General features: G+C 38.9%; 1 long non-coding RNA gene across 2 annotated transcripts in view; it reads left to right on the top strand.

Moving 5' to 3' along the window:
- The window catches only part of LOC141144665 (uncharacterized), a 179,548-nt gene extending 163,353 nt beyond the window's left edge, over window positions 1–16,195 (top strand). For both annotated transcript variants that reach the window (XR_012244436.1, XR_012244437.1), the window contains one exon: window positions 11,989–16,195. This is a non-coding gene — a long non-coding RNA (uncharacterized lncRNA). The remainder of the gene's footprint in view (window positions 1–11,988) is intronic.
- Window positions 16,196–18,983: the final 2,788 nt, after the last annotated feature.

The raw sequence follows: 18,983 nt of genomic DNA, 5'->3' as shown, positions 1-18,983 counted from the left end.
AGCAGGAGAGAAGCTCATAGTATCTGCTTTGAAAGTGCAGTTTTATGATACCATCTCTCAAAGAAAAGAAAAAAAAAATTCTATGGATTCAATTTCTGTTTTCTAGGGTGCCAGATGGCTGCAGACACACCATGTCTCTGCTAGGGAAATATTCTCATTTCAAGCCTTAGCTTGACATTTTCCAGTGTCGTGTAGGATTTTTTCAGACCTAATAAATTGCTCTATTCAATGCTACCCCCGGGAGGATTCTGAACATTGTATCAAAAGTGCAAATATTCATGTTAATTCAGGTAAATAAAATACATTTTTTAAATACCAGTAATCTGTGCTTATTAATTAAATTAATTATTGCGATTTTATAATGCAAAAATGCATGAATGCAATACTGAATTAAAATGTAAACTAGACAGCTATAATATTAATGGCTAACACGATTGTTCTAAATTGTACAGAAAAACTGTCTATTATTTAGCTGAATGTGCTTAAAGAGTAACTCCACTTTTGTTGAGAAAAAAACACTCCCTTCTGGGTGATCTATCTACATTGCAAGGATTTTAACAAACCTTGCTACAGATTCATAACTTTCGTTAGTCTGAAAAATTCCATGTGTGTTTGTCTGTGTCCATATGCTTAGTGAATCTAATGGCAGTGGCTTCATAATTATCAACCAGTTGCTGCACCTGCAGGGCTCTAATGGGGAAAATTGCAGTGTCTGCATCCTTTTAGACGTAATTTCCTATAGGGATTATTGCAGGGAATGCCTGAAATCTGATTTGTATCTTAGCGTAGACTTCTGGGAAAACCAGTGAGCCAATCACTCAAGCAGGAAATTATACTTATGGGGGGCATGCTGTAAACATTCTACATACAGAACACCTCCAGGTAACCATATTGCATTGCATTTTACAGATAATTATAGAGCTGCAGATTGAAAAGGAAAGGTCATTTTTAATAACATTCAATTACAACAGGGATATGCAATTAGCGGACCTCCAGCTGTTGCAGAACTACAAGTCCCATCATGCCTCTGCCTCTAGGTGTCATGCTTGTGTCTGTCAGAGTCTTGCTATGCCTCATTGGACTTGTAGTTCTGCAACAGCTGGAGGTCCACTAATTGCATATCCTTGAATTACAATATGACTTGTGTAACAATTGTATATGCTATATTATTATTTTTTTTATTTGCTTTTTTTTCCCCCATGAAAGTGGAGTTGCCCTTTAAAGCAGAAGCAGTGCCAATGGAGGACTTGCATGGTGGACTTATGTGAGAAGGACTTTAAGCAGTTTAGGAGAGGAGCAACACTGGGATCAGTTCTTTTCATAACCATCCTTGTTTTAATCACACGAAATATGTAATTACATGTCATTCTGGGTATGCAAGGTGAGTTAAACTGTCACATACCTGGTTGTAGGCTGAAGTGATGTGAGGGCTTCCCTTGAGGCTGAGTGCAGAGCACCCCTGAAGTTAGAGACAAGTAGTGCTGCTCCCAAAGAAGCACAGGTTGCCAGCTGCGGAGTTGCTTGAGGATCAGAGTATATGAGCCACCAGAAGGAGACTAGACCATGCAGCGGTGTCAGCAAGGCAGAAGACTCTCTAGATGGGCAGGTGAAGTCTTGAGCCTGCAGAGGTGTCAATAAGACAGGTGCCACTCTGGATACACTGAGGGAGGTTGACAGGCGAATGGAGCAGGAAGCGGAATCAGGATCCAGAACCAGGGTCATGCACAGGAGGTCAGTCAGGAACAGGAGCAGAAGCGGGGTCAAGATCAAGTCGGGGTCATACACAGTAAGCAGACAGTAAGTGAAGTCCATTGAACAAGCCGGAATCGGAGCCAGGAGAGAAGCTCGGTCCAAGGGCAAGCTGGATCATCAATGGGAAATCCAAGAATACAGTAACACAGAAGCATAGGGTACAGGAGGGCTGACGATCATCCAGCAACTTGTGGAAAAGACTGCTGCCTTTAAATAGGCCACTGGGCACCAGAACCTGTCACGCTGTGGGTGCGCTGGGGCACACAGGAATGCCCCATTGTGCACTGTGGCACATTTGCATGCGCCCAAGAAATTTCTGCACACATTAGCATGACCATGTTGAGTGTTGGCAAATATGCCAGTTCTTCTGCGGTCCATCCTCTGACATAAATGCTTCTACTCATAGTTATTACCAAGTAGGAAAGTAACACACACACATACAGAAGTGAGCAATAGCCTACTGCAACAAACTATCTTGATATGAATAATGTAAATTGGTTGTTGCATATTTTTTCTTTTTTTTCTTTGCTTATTATTTGTTAGCACCTATAGGTCAAAGGGAAGTGATGTGCAAGTAACCAGAGTAACACATATCAGATTTCATCAGTTTAACCGCACTGGTTGACATCACTCTGCATACTGCACTATGCCTTTTAAAATAAAGAACATGGGTAGAAATCACTAGATTACCAGTAAGTGAATAATCAACAATCTCTGGTGGATAAAGGTCAATCCTTATTCCACTGATGAGGTACAGATTCCCTCCCTTCCTAGCAGTCACCTCCTTAGTTTTATGTGTGTCAGTGGTGGTCAGCCCCTGGCATCACCAAAGGGCTACACATAACATTCAATAAATGTAATGCTATATAGATTTGTCAGAAACTGCAGACATGCAACCAAAGATGGTCAAAGTCTAAGGGCATGCTACAAGAGATGGTTAGAGACTGCAAGCATGCAATAAAAGATATTAGAGATTTGGACATGCTTCAGAAGTCAGTCACTGGAAATACATTACAAGAGACTGCTGGACATCACTGCTATCACAGCCTGTTTACATTTCAGAGCTTCCACATATGTGCCCTCTGCAGGGCCCTAAAAATTACTTGTGCCGCATTTGATATTTCTATTGGATAGATCTAGAGGGAAAAAAAACATAAACTTAAAAAGAAGGGGAGACTGCACAGAAAAAATAAAAGCATGAAATAAATCAAGATATTTAACCACAGGAACCCAGTCTAATGCTGTGTACACACGGTTGGATTTTCCAACAGGAAATGTTCAATGGGAGCTTGTTGTCGGAAATTCCGACCATGTGTAGGCTCCATCGGACATTTTTCTTCGGAGTTTCCGACAAACAAAATTTGAGATCTGGATAAAATTCCGGAATTCTGGAAATTCCGATCGTGTGTACACAATTCCGATGCACAAAATTCCACGCATGCTCGAAATCAAGCAGAAGAGCCGCACTGGTTATTGAACTTCATTTTTCTCGGCTCGTCATACGTGTTGTACGTCACCACGTTCTTGACAATCGCAATTTCCGACAAGAGTTGTGTGACTGTGTGTATGCAAGACAAGTTTGTGCCAACATCCGTTGGAAAAAAAACATGGATTTTGTTGTCGGAATGTGTGATCGTGTGTACGCAGCATAAGGAATAATTTTTCCTCACTAGGAACCGAGATAAGGAAAACACAGGCTATAGTCTGCAGGATACCAAGGCCACTCAATAAGAGCCAAAAGACTACATGTTTCCCCCAAGCCACAGGTTGGGCAACTCTGCTCCACAATAAAGTCAGTTTGAAAGTGTAATACCTGTTTGTGCATTAAGGAATAGCATCAATTCTTTACTGAATAATGTTTCTGGGGAAAGAGGATTTTTTTCAGTGGAAAGAAAAATGGGCAAGTGCATACTGCCCAATAATCTAGGCTTAAAAAAAGACAGTCACTTTTAGCAAGGAATATTTAAGTGAAGGGCACATCCTTTTCACGCCCCTGAATGACATGGGCCATGATGAACAAGAGTGATCACTTAAATGCCCTGGAAATTTTGACCATTACTTCCCTTATTTAAGTGTTTAAAAATAACCAATACAATAATCTGAAGGGTGGATGAAAAGTTTTGTATAATAAAAATAACTTTTGCAGTTAAAGCAATAGTAAACCACAGCACAAAAAAAAATAATAAATTGGGTCCCCGGACAGTTTAAGTCATAATATGCTAGTATGCACATTATGACAGACTTACCTGAAAACAAAGCTCCCCAGTGACACGCTGTCACCACTGTGGGTGCTTCCATCCTTACCCAGTCTTCCTTCCGGGTTCGCGGGCTTAGGCCTTATGAATGGCCGAGCTGTGATGATGTCACTCCCGTGCATGTGCACAGTCTATTCAGAACCCAGTGCACATGCTTCGGTGACGTCACTGGCGGCTTCCAAAGTAAACATCTCCTAATATCTCCTGATGGGCAGAGGAATTTGGTTCCTAAAAGAGCAATAGTATTTAGCATTTCTATTTTGAGATTTGTATATTCCATAGGTATTCGATTTCATTCTAAAATTTGTAATATAAGTAGAAAGCCTCATATTATCCCTTGTTACCATTAGCGATACAGTTTTAATAAACTTAAAACATACAGGAGCCTGATTTTGCACTTTCCAGCTTTAGTAACTAAACCCCATTGTGTACTTAAAAGTGGGGTATGCCTGTACTAAACATCTGCTGTCATGAAATTCCCTGGAAATTGTACTCTTAAAGACAACCTTGTAAAACATTCTGAAAGAGTAATTATTGAAAAACACATTTTTAGTAACAGGAAGCACAAATTTACAAGTATGGAGCATGAAAATCACAGTTCAAAGAATCATCCTGTGGTGAATAAGCGGTGTTAGAAATGTCCGCACTGCTGACTGGATGGCTGATAAGGGACTCTATGTCCTGAATGTACCATATATTACCTAGCTTGTACAGTCTGTGCATATGTTCCTTTCCAAATGTTGATGGCACCCCTAGCAGCTGTTATGTTTTGGCTAAACAGTTTTCTATATGTCTTAATGATGTACTTGTCAGGGAGATTACACAAAGCTTTGCGTATTTGCTGGTGATCTTGTATCATGAGTGCAAGACACATGTATAGTACAGTTTACATGTGTTAGAGGCAGTGAATATTCCAAACCAAAACTTACATTGAAAAAAATATTTAAAAAACAGACATTAGAAGCTTTTGGCATCTGGAGACATTAAATATCCGTTACTTGATTATTCGTGTGTTTTCAGCAAGATCAGATGAATCTTGGGCTATCTATAGGACATGACACTCAGGGGTTGGTTTACTAAAGGCAAACAGACTATTCGCTTTGCAGAGGAAATTGCAATTTGCAGCTTAGTGAATGAGGTGTAGCTCTGCTGACTTCCATCAGCCAATCATGTGCAACCAAAAAATGCATCTTTTTTCTCTTTCCCGCATGTGATTGGGTATTTTTGCAAAGCAAAACTTCACCATATTCTCTAAGCTTCGGGAAAAACTTTCCTTTCAAAGATCAACTTCCTTTGCAAAGTGAACTGCTTATTTGTCTTTGGTAAATGAACCCCTAAGTCTTGGGAAAAGCTAGATCGCTTCTGAAATGTTATGGCTGATAAATTGAACTTGGGTTGTTTGCCTGAAATGTATAACAATCAAAGATCATGCATGTAGCTGTCATAAATGTTTATGTAATCAGCAAACCTGATTTAGAAAACTGTATTACTGCAACCTGACACCTATGACCCACATATCAAGGTAAAGTATATCTAAAGCCAGATTTGTTTTAATTAATTTATTTATTTTTTACAATTTGTGTCATTCAGAAGATTTCTTTTCCCTTCTTGTCCTGTAGACTCAATGGGAAGTTGAGTATTCCTGTTCTGGTTGCAACTTAAAATTTTAGATTTACCCTCACTTTTATTCCAGATGACATTGGTGATCAGGACAGTTAGAGAATGTGAATTCCCCTAACACAGAATCAGATAGCAATAAAGACCTCTCGGTGGTGTTCTCTCAAATATAAAAGAAATATATTTGTTCTTAGCTATACCTTGAAGAAAAGAAGTTCTGTATTTAGAGATGTCTCTTTAGATGGTCATTTGCACTTTCAAGGACCATTCTGACAAGACATTCAGGGCCTAATTTACTAATGTATGCAATGCTATGAAGTTAGCATACAGGCAGTGTCATTTTGAGCCAGATTTGGAAAGAGATCACTAGTGAACCTGTGTGCACTTTAAACACCCAATTATGTGCAGGGCATAAAAAAAAGTTATAGGTTTAAAGACGTGGATTTCAAAAGTGGAGGAAGTTTGGGAGATGGAAGATCTTGTTCTCTATTCACAAAATAATCTCTACTGGCGGAGCTTCCTTGCTGAGTGTACTCAAGGAGTTTACTATTAACAACACCCCCCCCCCCCACACACACACCACCACCACCTATTCCTCCAGCGTTGCCAACTGGCAGTAAATTCACAGACAGTTTGTAAAATCCGTGATTTTTTTACATCTGACCGTGAATGCCCATTACGGATATTCAGACTGCATGTCATTAACGGACATTTATGGACAGATGTAAAAATCATGGATTTTACAAAGTGTCCATGAATTTCATGACAGTTGGCAGCCCTGCCTCCCTCCCTTTTTTTTTGCTTTTTTTTACAATCCCCTTCTTGACACTTACTAATCCCCTTTGTCTAGATTACTTTCCAACTTCTCCCATATTACAGGGGTTGGACAAAAATATGGAAATACTAGGTAAAAGAACAAAATCCCCATGGGTAAGATCCACTGAGCGGAGTGAAATGTGTCGGGGCTGTAGTGGTCCAGACTGAGACTGCCATTCACCATTAGAAGGCAGGTCTTGACTTGATGTGTGACTCCCAAGACACCTAGTCACTCTCTACCATTGCCTGGAGCATAGACGAGCTTCCTTCCAGCCAGCACTCACAGCGATGGGCACAGAACTTTATTCCCATACAACCTGAGCGGCTCACACACATATCCTTGGTTCGAAACGGTATATACCATCATAACCTTTGATACTGTACCTCGTGACACCGCAAATAAATTGGCAAATTCAGTCACAGAGGGACCAGCTAAGCGGACACCAACAATTTGCCCTCTTTGAAACTCAGTAGGCTCTGACATGACTCTATTACTAGAAGTGTACGCAGTGAATGACAAAAGTGGGGCTTCACACCTGGTAGCTAGGTGTCTCATCACACAGCGGAATCAGAAAAATGTGGGGAAAGGTGGTATAGCCTGTTTTAAGGCCCCATGTTCACTAATGGGATAGTGGCGGTAGGTTTCAAGCCCCCCATTGATTGATTGAGAATGTTTTGGAAGTTTTCAGGGATCCTCTAGGATAGGTCATCCAGAACATTCCAAAAATTCCCAGGACCCCTATTCAAGCAGGAAGCTGAGGGGGGTCTCTGGCCAGTCTCCAATAAAAAAGGCTGCGGCCATTATTAATCCAGATAGAGAGTTATTCCTGCGCTATCATATACGGAGAAAAGAAGGAAAATAGAGAAAGATGGGGTACACCCTGCCCCAATAGGTTAGATAAATCAGTGAAAGTGTGGTGCTGCGCTAATCCTTTTGAAAACATATTGTAAGTGAGTATGTGAAAGTTTAAAGTAAAATATCAGTGTAAATGTCTCAAAATTAAATTTGAAAATCTATATGGTGACTCTATGACTCTAGTGTGTTAATTATAAAGCATGAGACACGTGATAAAACAACATGTGATCAATACCATGTGCAAAATAATCATAAATAAATATAATAACAGTAACTGACTTAGGAATATATATATATATATATATATATATATATATATATATATATATACTGTGCAGCCAGGCACATAGCAAACACGCATAAAATTAAAGTGACTGGTGCAAATAAACAAAATATATGTGACAACTTGACTGGAACAATGTGATAATAGGCTAAAAAAGTCCACAAATGAACGTGCATAAAAACTGCACCACTTAGGGCTAATTAAGGTGACTGGAGTCAGTGGTGATATTTCCTTTCTTCATGCAACACAGCACGCAATGGTGGGCAGTGGCCCCTTACCTGCAGGTAATGGGGTAATCGCATTAATCAATTTTAGGCATGGCGGCCCTTAAATGGCGGAATCCCAACATTAACCAGTAGTGGGGGCGACAATATATTGGTCCTATCCTGGCTTATCTCATCTGGGGAATTAAAAACAGTAGTACAGAGTAGAGATCCGATGAGCGGCGAGCTCGTAACACTAATCCACACAGAGTGCCTGTCCCGTCCCTACGCGTGACGTCACGACCCACGTGACTTCATCAGGGGATCAATGGCCAGGAGGCCAGGACCCCTATTCAAGCAGGAAGCTGAGGGGGGTCTCTGGCCAGTCTCCAATAAAAAAGGCTACGGCCATTATTAATCCAGTTGGGTATATATAGTGTTATTTGTATATTTGGAATTAATGCCGCCTACTGTCCCATGTTACAACACTATAGCTTTCAACGTGGAACATGTTGTCACTTTCACACCTGCAAATCATATAGTGTTTACAGATTTTTTGTCCAACCCCTGTATATTTCCTTTAAGTACTTTCCTTGGTCTTATACCACAGCATTTTCCTTTCTTTAGGACTTATCCCATAATTTAAAAATTCGACTCAACGTCTTGCATGGGTACTGGTCATTAGTCATACTTTATATCCCAGTGGAGATTACATTTGGTCTTTTTCATCTTTACATACTTTTTATGGGTGGATTTCACACAGTCAATGTTCCATAATTGATGATTATATAAGGTGTACCACTGTTATTTGGTACATTCTGCATTTTGCTTTGCTCATTTCTGTATACTGGATTGTCGACGAATTCCTTAACAGATACTTTAAGTGCAGCATTAAAAACATTTAATAAGGTAAGTATACAGCTCAACTACTCACAAAGGAATAGAGGGTAAGTGCATTGTGATCATTTGTTCCTCAACAAATGATCACAAATGATCACCCTCTATTCCTTTTTGAATATTTGAGCTGAATACTTACCTTATTAAATGTTTTTAATGCTGCACTTAGAGGTGCTGTGCTTTCTCCCCTTTGTCTGCTGCAGAGTCTGCTTCTGGCTTCCCTACACTGGCTGCCTATAGTGCGGGCTTATGGACCTCTTCCTTTTGTGTCTCTGAATGACTTTTAATACCCATCACTTCAGGACTACCCACACACATACTGTGTATATATATATATATATATATATATATATATATATATATATATATATATATAAATTGTCTCTCAGTAAACATTGGAAATTGCTCTCCTCTTGTTGTTTTTTAAACTGTTCCCACATTGCATCCTCACATCCCCTTTTTTTATATTTTTTTTTTATAATATTTTTATATTAGTGTTATGGCCAAGTACATTGCTTCCTCGGGGCACCTTCCCTGGACATGAGGGCAGAGTTTTTACCCAGCTTGACAGATACTTTTTTTTTGTATGCGAGAGATGAACTAATAAATAAAGAATTTTTTTGAAGAAAAAAAAAAGATATAGGTGTTAACAGGATTGAATGTTTGAAGTGAATACAGATTTTTGTCTGCTCATTTTCTATTTTATAAAATCTTTCCCTTCACGCTTTAACTCACTTCTCGGCACTTCAAAATGTACTAACTAAACCCTTCCTTGGGGTTTATTTGCTAAAAGCAAATAGACTGCGCACTTTGAAAGTAGGGATGAGCCGAACACCCCCCCGGTTCGGTTCGCACCAGAACTTGCGAACAGGCAAAAAATTTGGACGAACACCGTTAAAGCAATAGCGATAAATGCAAGTTATTGCTATGAAAAGTGTTTTGGGCAGGACCCGGGTCCTCAAACACTTTTTAGGACAATAACTTGCATACATGCCTTTAAAATGAGCACTTTTGGTTTTTCATGTTAGTGTCCCATAGACTTTAAAGGTATTCCGCAGCTTTCTAATTTGCCGCGAACACCACATAATGTTCAGCAAACTTACATTCGACTCGAACATCAAGCTCATCCCTATTTGCAAGTACAATCGCACTTATTTTCCCCAGAGGATGGTGAAAGTGGTAAAGCTTCGCTTGTAAAGAATACTCAATCCGGTGCAAAAATAAAATAAAACAGCATTTTTACTTGCACATGATCAAATAAATAAGCAGAGCTTCACCACGTTCATGTGTGTTTAAGCGATGGGGAATTTTAGTGCAACTTCACTTGTAAAGCGCACAGTCTATTTGCATTTAGTAAATCAACTCCCACTACGTTTATACACCTGGGAAATGGAGATATTCACATTATATCATACTGTATTTGTTTATAAATTCTAATGAAGATCAGAGCCATTCATGTACATTTTGAAATAATTTATAAGGGTTCCAAAGATTGTTGCTATACTACCATTGTTACAAATGTTCTTTGACCTCCCATTGTTCAATACTGTATAATATCTCTTGGTGACTCCAGCAACAATGGTCTTCTTAAGTGTTACTGGCAAAGAACTGTAACCAACCTGGGAAATTAACTGCCTACAGATGTTGCTGATGTAATTGATGGGCTTTTTTAACTTGCTGCTTAAATCTTAAAGTATCACATTTGGTGGACTAATCCCCTAAAAAGGTGATTTCCCCTACAAAGTATTTTCTTTTTTATTTTACGTATGATCTATATGGGCACAAACCTATTGAACATAGACACATGGAACATTGGTATCAAAAGATTAACATTGTTCCAGTTGTTAATAACTCTTTTCAAATTTAACTAAAATTAATTCAAAAGAAGTTTTTTGTCAAATGATTTTCTTGATAGTTGCATGGCTGCTTTAAGGGCCCATTTACCCTATAGTGTTTAAACTAACGAACCTGTTTTGATATGCTAAAACACATGCAGTGTAGTTTACTCTATTAAAGATAGTGACTCTTACCATCGTAGCACTTCAGTGGAGTGCATTTTGAAAAATATGGCATGCCAGTATTTTTGGGGTTTTTGTACATTGAGAGGCCTTAGAAGTCAATGGCAGTGCATCAAAACACATTTACCATGTGTTTTGGTATGTTAGCAACAGAAATTAACAAGACTTGGTTAATGCTTGTTAGCCCTATCTACTCCAAATTCTAAATTTAAAAACACATTGGAAACACACTTCAAAATGCATTGAAAAGCACAAAGGAAATACACACTGACACATGACAGTGCATCTACCTAACACTATGAAACAAATGTACCTCTATGCACATGCATAGATCTAAATGGGCCCTTAATGGTAAGAATATCCATGTGCTGCAATAGCAGTGACTGCTAAAAAGTGGCTACATCTGTCAGCAACATGAGAATAAAATCTCCCATGCCTAAGATTTTAGTCTCCTAAGAGGGTTTATTCATTTTGTAATTAATTGTTTTGTTTGCCCTGCTGCCCAACTAGCTTTTACTCTTTGTACTTCGAAATTTGTTTACATGTATGAATGCATTATGAGATTTATTGCATTTATCGCACTGTGCCTTCTAAAGCAATTAGTCTCTCGAGGGTTTGTCTTGTAATTAAATAAAAGAGATGCCCTAGGTTTGCTCTTTTGTTTTATAGAACATGCTAGGAACCCTTATGCTCAGATGAAGGTCTCCTTAATGTCTAATTTAGCTAAAAATGGTCTTTTAATGTTCTGCTACAATGATTTTTTATGAATATAAATATATCATATGTTGAAAGCCTAATGGCAATTTATAATAAAATGGTTCTAAAGTCTAAGCATTTTTTTTTTTTTTTTACCTTAATGCATTCTTTGCATTAAGGTAAAAAATGCCTTACTACCTGATCTGTACCTAAACACTTACCTGACTCCTAGACCAATCCAGCCCATTTACAGTCCCACTCTCCTCTCTACCTCTTCTCACATATGACACAGGTAGCAGCAGGAGCTCTAGGCTTCTGCTACTGTCATTCAAATGCTGTGAAGAGGGAGCAGGAGGCATGGTTGAGCTGCACTGTGTGTGTCTATAGACACACACAGCCTGGCTCAGGAGCCTGCAGCTTGCTGAGGGGGGGCACTCACGAGAAGAAGAGAGTGCTAGCGAGGGACTTCAGAAGAGGAGGTAAGGAACCATTGTACAGAGCAGGAAAGTATAACCTCTTTCTTTATTTTAAATGTAATATATATAATATATAATCTCGTTAATCGCTGTAACATAAACTTTTTTTTCTCTTACAGATGTAGTCATGGAATACGTTTTATGAATAAACTTTCCAAATGTTTCAAATGGGAAGAAGGCAGGAGAGTTTTGCTTGCTACCAGGTTAAACTACTTGATGGACATCAAAATTCCTTTCACAGTATCTTTTCGTACACACCTACAAAAAAGTTTTAGTAAGCAGTGTACTATATAAGCTACAGCACAACATTTTAAAACAAACATTTTAAATGAGAGGAATATGATCATAGAACGGACAGATTTAGCATAGGAGTAGTATCTAGCTCCATCTTCAGGGAGTCTCAGTGACTACGTTCATTATATTACACAGATTTTCTGCATTTTAAAATGATCTGATGGCTGAAAATGTACAGGATGCTTTTTTCATCATTCTACATCACTACAATCATTATTTTGTTATAAATTTTACAATTTAAATGCCAGCGTATGTTAATATTGGAATGCCATTTAAAATTAGCATTTATCTTATTTACGTAACCTACTTTATGTACAATTAAATAACCAAATGTTTGCATGTTGGCATGTTTTAACTTCTGTTTCTGCTACTTTAGCAATTTAGAAATTCCTAAGCTTGTGTTTTAGCAAAAGTGGACAGTCAAGGCTGTAACTATGTGCAATGGGACCTCATTGCAAAGCCATTAAGAGCCCTCTCTGTTTCTCCATTCTCCATGTGCAAGGCAATTTTCCAAGTGATAAAGATCACTAATTGCATTCATAACAATAGTATTTCGGTTTCAAAATTATATAAGCACTAATTATAATTGGACCCCATAACTATTGTGGTATGTGGTATTGTGATATGACTACAGTAACATCCTTGAGGACATCCTCTTTGACCAATAAGGATGCTCAGGAGGTGGGAAGGTACAAGCTACATTTCTAAAGGAATGTTATGTATAACTTGAGATGCCTGTTTCTACTTTTTGGGGTTGATTTACTAAAGGCAAATAGACTGTGCACTTTCCAAGGCAATCTGCTTCAGTTAATGAGTGGGAGCTCTGCTGACTTCCATCATCCAATGCATTTTATTTTTATTTTCCTTGCACTTGATTGGGTAGTCTTTGCAAGGTGAAGATTTGCCTCATTTACTAATCTCTAGAGCAAATTCACTTGCAAAGTTCACAATCTATTTTCCTTTAGTAAATCAAACCCATCGCTCACTTAGAGTAAAAATTACTCACTGAAAACAATGAACAGAAGATGCAGAGGACACAAATGTGGTGCACTTGAAAAATGATTGGTCCATTTCATCTCTGATATCAGTGTTTTCCTCTTGTGTGCCCGCCCTTCTTCTTCTCCCCAGAGTGAATGTAGAAGAGGAGATCAGTGACAGTGAGATGATAAGAGAAAAAGTGCTAGGGGACAGAATGGATGTCAGAAACAGGAAAAGAAATTTTATTACATTAATGGGGAAAGAGGTAAACAAAAATAGTCTTGTGCAAAACATAACACAGAGCAGGAGGATTCAGGGGAAGGAAAAGAGAGCAGTAGAAGGGTTCACAGTAGAGGGGAGCACAGAGAGATTGGTAGTTTATACAACCTGAAGATGTAAAAATATATGTATAAAATGGACAATTCGGGTTGTAAAAAAATGTTTTATGCACTAGCACGTTATGATTATATACTCGACATGTACTTTTTTTCATGCCTTTAAACTGTTTTCTGTACGTTACACCATCTAAGCCTTATCTTACCTTATAGTCGCTCAATTTCTCTTGATGGAGTGGCTATGCCGCAATATTTTTCAAAGACTTTTTCTGTTTTACTATTTAGGATGTCATGAAAAAAAATGTGACATCGTTTTTTATGAACATATTTCATTTTTAGTTATGGGCATATTTTAGGTATAGAGTACTAAATTGGGGTGATTGGCGCTGTTCAACCATATGTGCACTAAGTGATGTGCATAAATATATAAGTATGAAAAAATAAACGCAAAATAAGTGTAAACGAGAGTGTGAGAAAAGTTATATGTACATATATAAAATGCTCTGACGGCAATATATAACAATAAAGTGCAGTATGCAATAACACATATATACTAATACATCAATAAAACTCTGTGAGCAATACAAACACTGATAAAAACAAGTGGTGAAAAAAAACAATCTAAACCATTCCAAAAGATATATATATTAATAAAAAAATATATATATTGAAAAAAATCCAGTGTTGGTAAAAAACTCCTTAGTTAATAAACACAGTGGTGCAGGCAAACATGAAATGTGAATAATTAGTTGATAAGATAAAGTGGTAATGAATTAGTGTCCCCAAAAGAAACATTTTTTATGGAAAATTCTTCTTAAAACACAATGATGTGTCTCTTCATTTAAGTGAAAGTATTCTTGGTGTGGCAAGTGCTCCCCGCTTTACAAAGCACCCCCACTCGTGCCCTCACTCACCCGAAAGCTTCACCCCCGCAGGGGTATCAAGCATGTAAACTGAATCCAGCAGCGATGATCCGTGGTGACAGTCCTCCGTCCTCCTCTCCTTCTCTGGTGCCCCAATCACCTCTGATCGCTCTCCGGCATTAAACATCCATGCTCAGTTGTCAGAACTCGACAAGACAAACGCCCACCCTGGATGCACGGTGGCGGAAAAACCACATAGATTTGCCGTGACGGGTGGGGGGGAGTGAAAGCTATTTGCTAGTAGGTCTAAAGGGGCTTATAATTTCTTATATTTTAGGTATGTAGCTCTCTTAGCCAAACACAAAATAAATAAATACAAACTCTATCCTGTGGATTCAAATGGTCTTGGTCCTTTATTACTCATTAAAAAGAATATTATAACACGGATAACATTATAACAACAGCTTCAACAATAAGTTTATCAACCAATCTAAATTTATCTATAGACCAAAACTATTGCGCAACATCATCTGACTTAGCTACTACTGCTCAAGTCAATAATAATCAGATCAAATACATCAAATGGAAACAACCAAATGAGCAAAAGGCCATGACAAGGGAGAGTGGGCATTTTGAGCTTGTTGCTGCTTATGAATGCTTAACTGACAATTAATAGTCAGTCGCTTCTCCCCCTATGTTTCTAAATTTAGTTTTTTGTTATATTTATTTTTTATTGGAATTAAGAGCTACCAATGTTACATTTAAGACTTTTTTCCTAAACCATCAATGTTGTATGATGATGCAATTTTTCTATAAGTGTGTTTTAAAATATGACCAAATCTTTAGGAAAGTAGTATACAATAGGTTTATTCCCAGCGGGCTATTCAGTAAACTTAATTACTCCTGTTGACAGACACATATCATATTCTTCTTTGTTTAAACTACTGTCACTTTAGGGTTCTAATTGATAACAATAAAGAAGGAGATGTCTGCTCTTCTTGGAGGGGATTTTCATTGATTTCACCAAGAAAAAAGGCAAGTCTGCATAAAAAATGAACTCCATCTGCAGTTTGCTTTCATCAAAACAGCCCTTACCTTACACATAACAGCTACTGTAGCATGCTTAAATGCCCAAGGGGAGTGTAATGGCTGTCAGAAAACCAGGAATACTTCACTTCATTTTCTAAAGTCATTCTTTATTTCAGTTAGCAGAGCAGGTGTTTCATGGAATATGTGTGCAAATACTACATGCTACCTCATTTTAAGTTTACATCATCTTTTATTTTTATTTGCATTAATACATTTTAATTGTCTTTGCGGTTTCCAGGTCCAGATGCTAGTTTAAACAACATTAATTAAATACCAAGGACGTTGAGTGCAGCCTGCTGCTTCATCAAGGGCCTACAACTTATTTTTAATTAGTACAGCAATAGCCTAAATCCTATGTATGTATGTATGTATGTATGTATGTATGTATGTATGTATGTATCTATCTATCTATCTATCTATCTATCTATCTATCTATCTATCTATCTATCTATCTATCTATCTCTATTCATCTGTTTATCTATCTTATCTTATCTAGCTTCTAATGAAAGTTTCCCTAATGGCTTCTGTAGTTTAAAGCATATTATCGTATTACACTTAAAGGAAACCTATAATGGGGCAGCACAATGGCTGAGTGTGTAGCAGCACTAGGGTCAAAACCAACCAAAGCACTACCTGCACGGAGTTTGCATGTTCTCCCTGTGCCTGCATGGGTTTCTCCCACATTCATAAGACATGCTGGTGAGTTAATTGGCCATAGTATGTGGATGTGAGTTAGGGACCTTAGATTGTAAGATTTTTAAGGGCATGGACTGATGTGAATGTACAATATAAGTGTAAATTTAAGTTCCTGTAATAAATAAATACCATAAAATAAATTGTCGGACTGCCATTTCGGACCTCTCCTTTGTATGACTACAACTAGCATTTCATGTAAAGCTACAGTATTTGAATAGCTTTGTGTTACCCTATGCACACCATAACTCACACTGATATGCCTCTTTTGCAGTTTTACAACCTCTGGCTGCCCACCTAATGGTAAACAGCAGCCAGGGGAGGCTGTTTACATGTGGCAGCAAATTTAACTGCCTGTTAAACTCGGCCCATAAAGGCAATAAGGCCGTGGCACAACCACAAGCCAAATGCTTGGCTCCCGCTTGCAGTGAATTAGCCCCATTCGGCTGTTCGGCAAAAAAAGATGCTAAAAAATGCCTGATAATGGCTGCTTAGCCACGTTCTGAAAAGCGATCGACCATGGATTATTTTTATGTTTTGAAAAATAATCCCTAGCCATAGAGGGAGGAGCAGCGTGGTATTCATACCTCTGGCCTGTGGATGTTACTATTTACAGCTGTTACATGTATAATACTTTGTACAAGTTAGTTTTAGTTCCTGTTGTTCCTACGATATACTCAGAAGGCTGCACGTTTTGTGGATGCTTGAACTTGTTAATAAAGCACTCTGCCTCCCAGACTACAGTACAGAACAAGACTGGTGTTGAGGATGACTTCGTTCCATGCCCTGGTGAGCCTTTAATGCATTTTCCTGCTTGAATTCATATGTTTGAGAATCACATACTTGCTGCTAATCAGTAGGACCTACTATTAGAAAATGTGCTTTACATCCTGCCTGGGAGCAGAAGGACAACATATTTTCTTTACTCTACCAGCAACAGATGGCATTTATGATACAGCTCTCACTGTATTAAAGAATTTCCTTGTAAGTAAATGCGATGACAGAATGAAATTAATTCTGGCAATGTGGCCAGCATAATGGTGAATCTACAGTACAATTTATAGCAGCTTTTGAGAAAGCTTGTCGTTACCTGTGAATTTGGTGCTCTAACCTAACAGATGAAAGTATTGGAGACCAACTACTATAAAAAATTAATTCAGCCCCCATGCTCTGTGTACATGATTTAACTGTAGCAAAGCCTATTACAATTTCAAGCCAAAGTGAAACTGCTGTGGCTGAGGCAAAAACCATCAGTCAGGGGACTATTGATATCTTACAGACTGTACATTTATATTCTTATATGTCACATGCACAGGTAAAGAGCAAATTTACAAACAAGAGATTTATCTAAACTGCAATGCAGATTCACGGAACAAGCACTGCTTCAGGTGTGCTTCAACACAACACACTGCGAACTGTGCTGCAAAAAGATGCGCGGTGTCGTAAGTGTATTAAAATGATAAACTTTGAAAAAAGAGCATTGTGTCCCATGTGCAGATAAATATGATGCTTCCATTTCAGGTAACATTTTGTGCATTGTAACTATTATGAATGATGGAGCATGAAACTTGTGTGTAATACCTCCTCCTACTGTACCATCAACTGACCCCCTCTGTACTGCCTGTCCTCACCATCAGCTGCCTTATCAGTACTGCTTGTCCCCATCATCAACTGTCACCTCTGTACTGCCTGTCCCTACCATCAAAAGCCCCCTTCTGTAATGCCTGTCCCTACCACTAACTGCACCACTCTGTAATGCCTGTCCCCACCACCCCATCAGCTGTTCCCATGTACTGCCTGTACCCACCATCAACTGTCTCTCTTTGTACTGCTTGTCCCCACCATCAACTTGTAAGAGGGGCCTGGGATAGGGTGGTGGTTGTTTGTCACATCCTCTATGTTTCCTCGTTAGACACCGAGCAAGGGACACATGAGAGGCCTGCCCAGTGGTGGGTTTGTCTGGGCTACGCTAAGCGCTGTCTATAGAGTCATTTACTACACACAGGGTACCTTTGCTTTGTGCCATCTTCATCAATGCCCTGGGACAAAGCTGAAGCTGTCGTGAGGGAATACTCGAACTTAAGCAGGGCCTCTACTCTTAAAGATGAACGAACACCATGTAGACTTGCACTGCAACTGTTCTCCAGTTAACTTTGACCTTCTCTGTAATCTGCATTTAAGGTGGACATGCTGAGGTCTGTCCACATCCACCTGTTCTGCATTTCCCACTACTACTCTCCAGTAGAGGAGTGGACCTCTGCGTGCACTCTGTGCAGGCTCCACAAGTGCACTTATCTTAACTCTTGAACCTTGGTACAGGATGGGAACCTCTGTGGCGGGAGTCCATTCCCGTCGTTCTGAGAGATAGACCACTGGCAAAAGGAATGCCGACATCTCCCTCACTGCTAAAGGCCACTCCAGCTATAACAGGTACACGCTATCAGCAGGCTGCTTGTTAAACTTCCATTGCCCCAGGTAACCACTGGTGTCTTAACACTATTCCATTCCACACCAATGTCTTCACTAGGGATGAGCCGAACACCCCCCGGTTCGGTTCGCACCAGAACCTGCGAACGGACCGAAAATTCGCTCAAACATTAGAACCCCGTTAAAGTCTATGGGACTCGAACATTCAAAATCAAATGTGCTAATTTTAAAGGCTAATATGCAAATTATTGTCCTAAAAAGGGTTTGGGGACCCGGGTCCTGCCCCAGGAGACATGTATCAATGCAAAAAAAAGTTTTAAAAACGGCCGTTTTTTCGGGAGCGGTGATTTTAATGATGCTTAAAGTGAAAAAAAAGTGAAATATTCCTTTAAATATCATATACCTATCAATATCAAATATACCTGGGGGGTGTCT

Source organism: Aquarana catesbeiana, linkage group LG05, assembly GCF_042186555.1.
Source record: "Aquarana catesbeiana isolate 2022-GZ linkage group LG05, ASM4218655v1, whole genome shotgun sequence".
Classification (NCBI taxonomy): domain Eukaryota; kingdom Metazoa; phylum Chordata; class Amphibia; order Anura; family Ranidae; genus Aquarana; species Aquarana catesbeiana.
The sequence above is the reverse complement of the archived record's forward strand: the minus strand, read 5'-3'. Positions and strand labels throughout refer to the sequence as shown.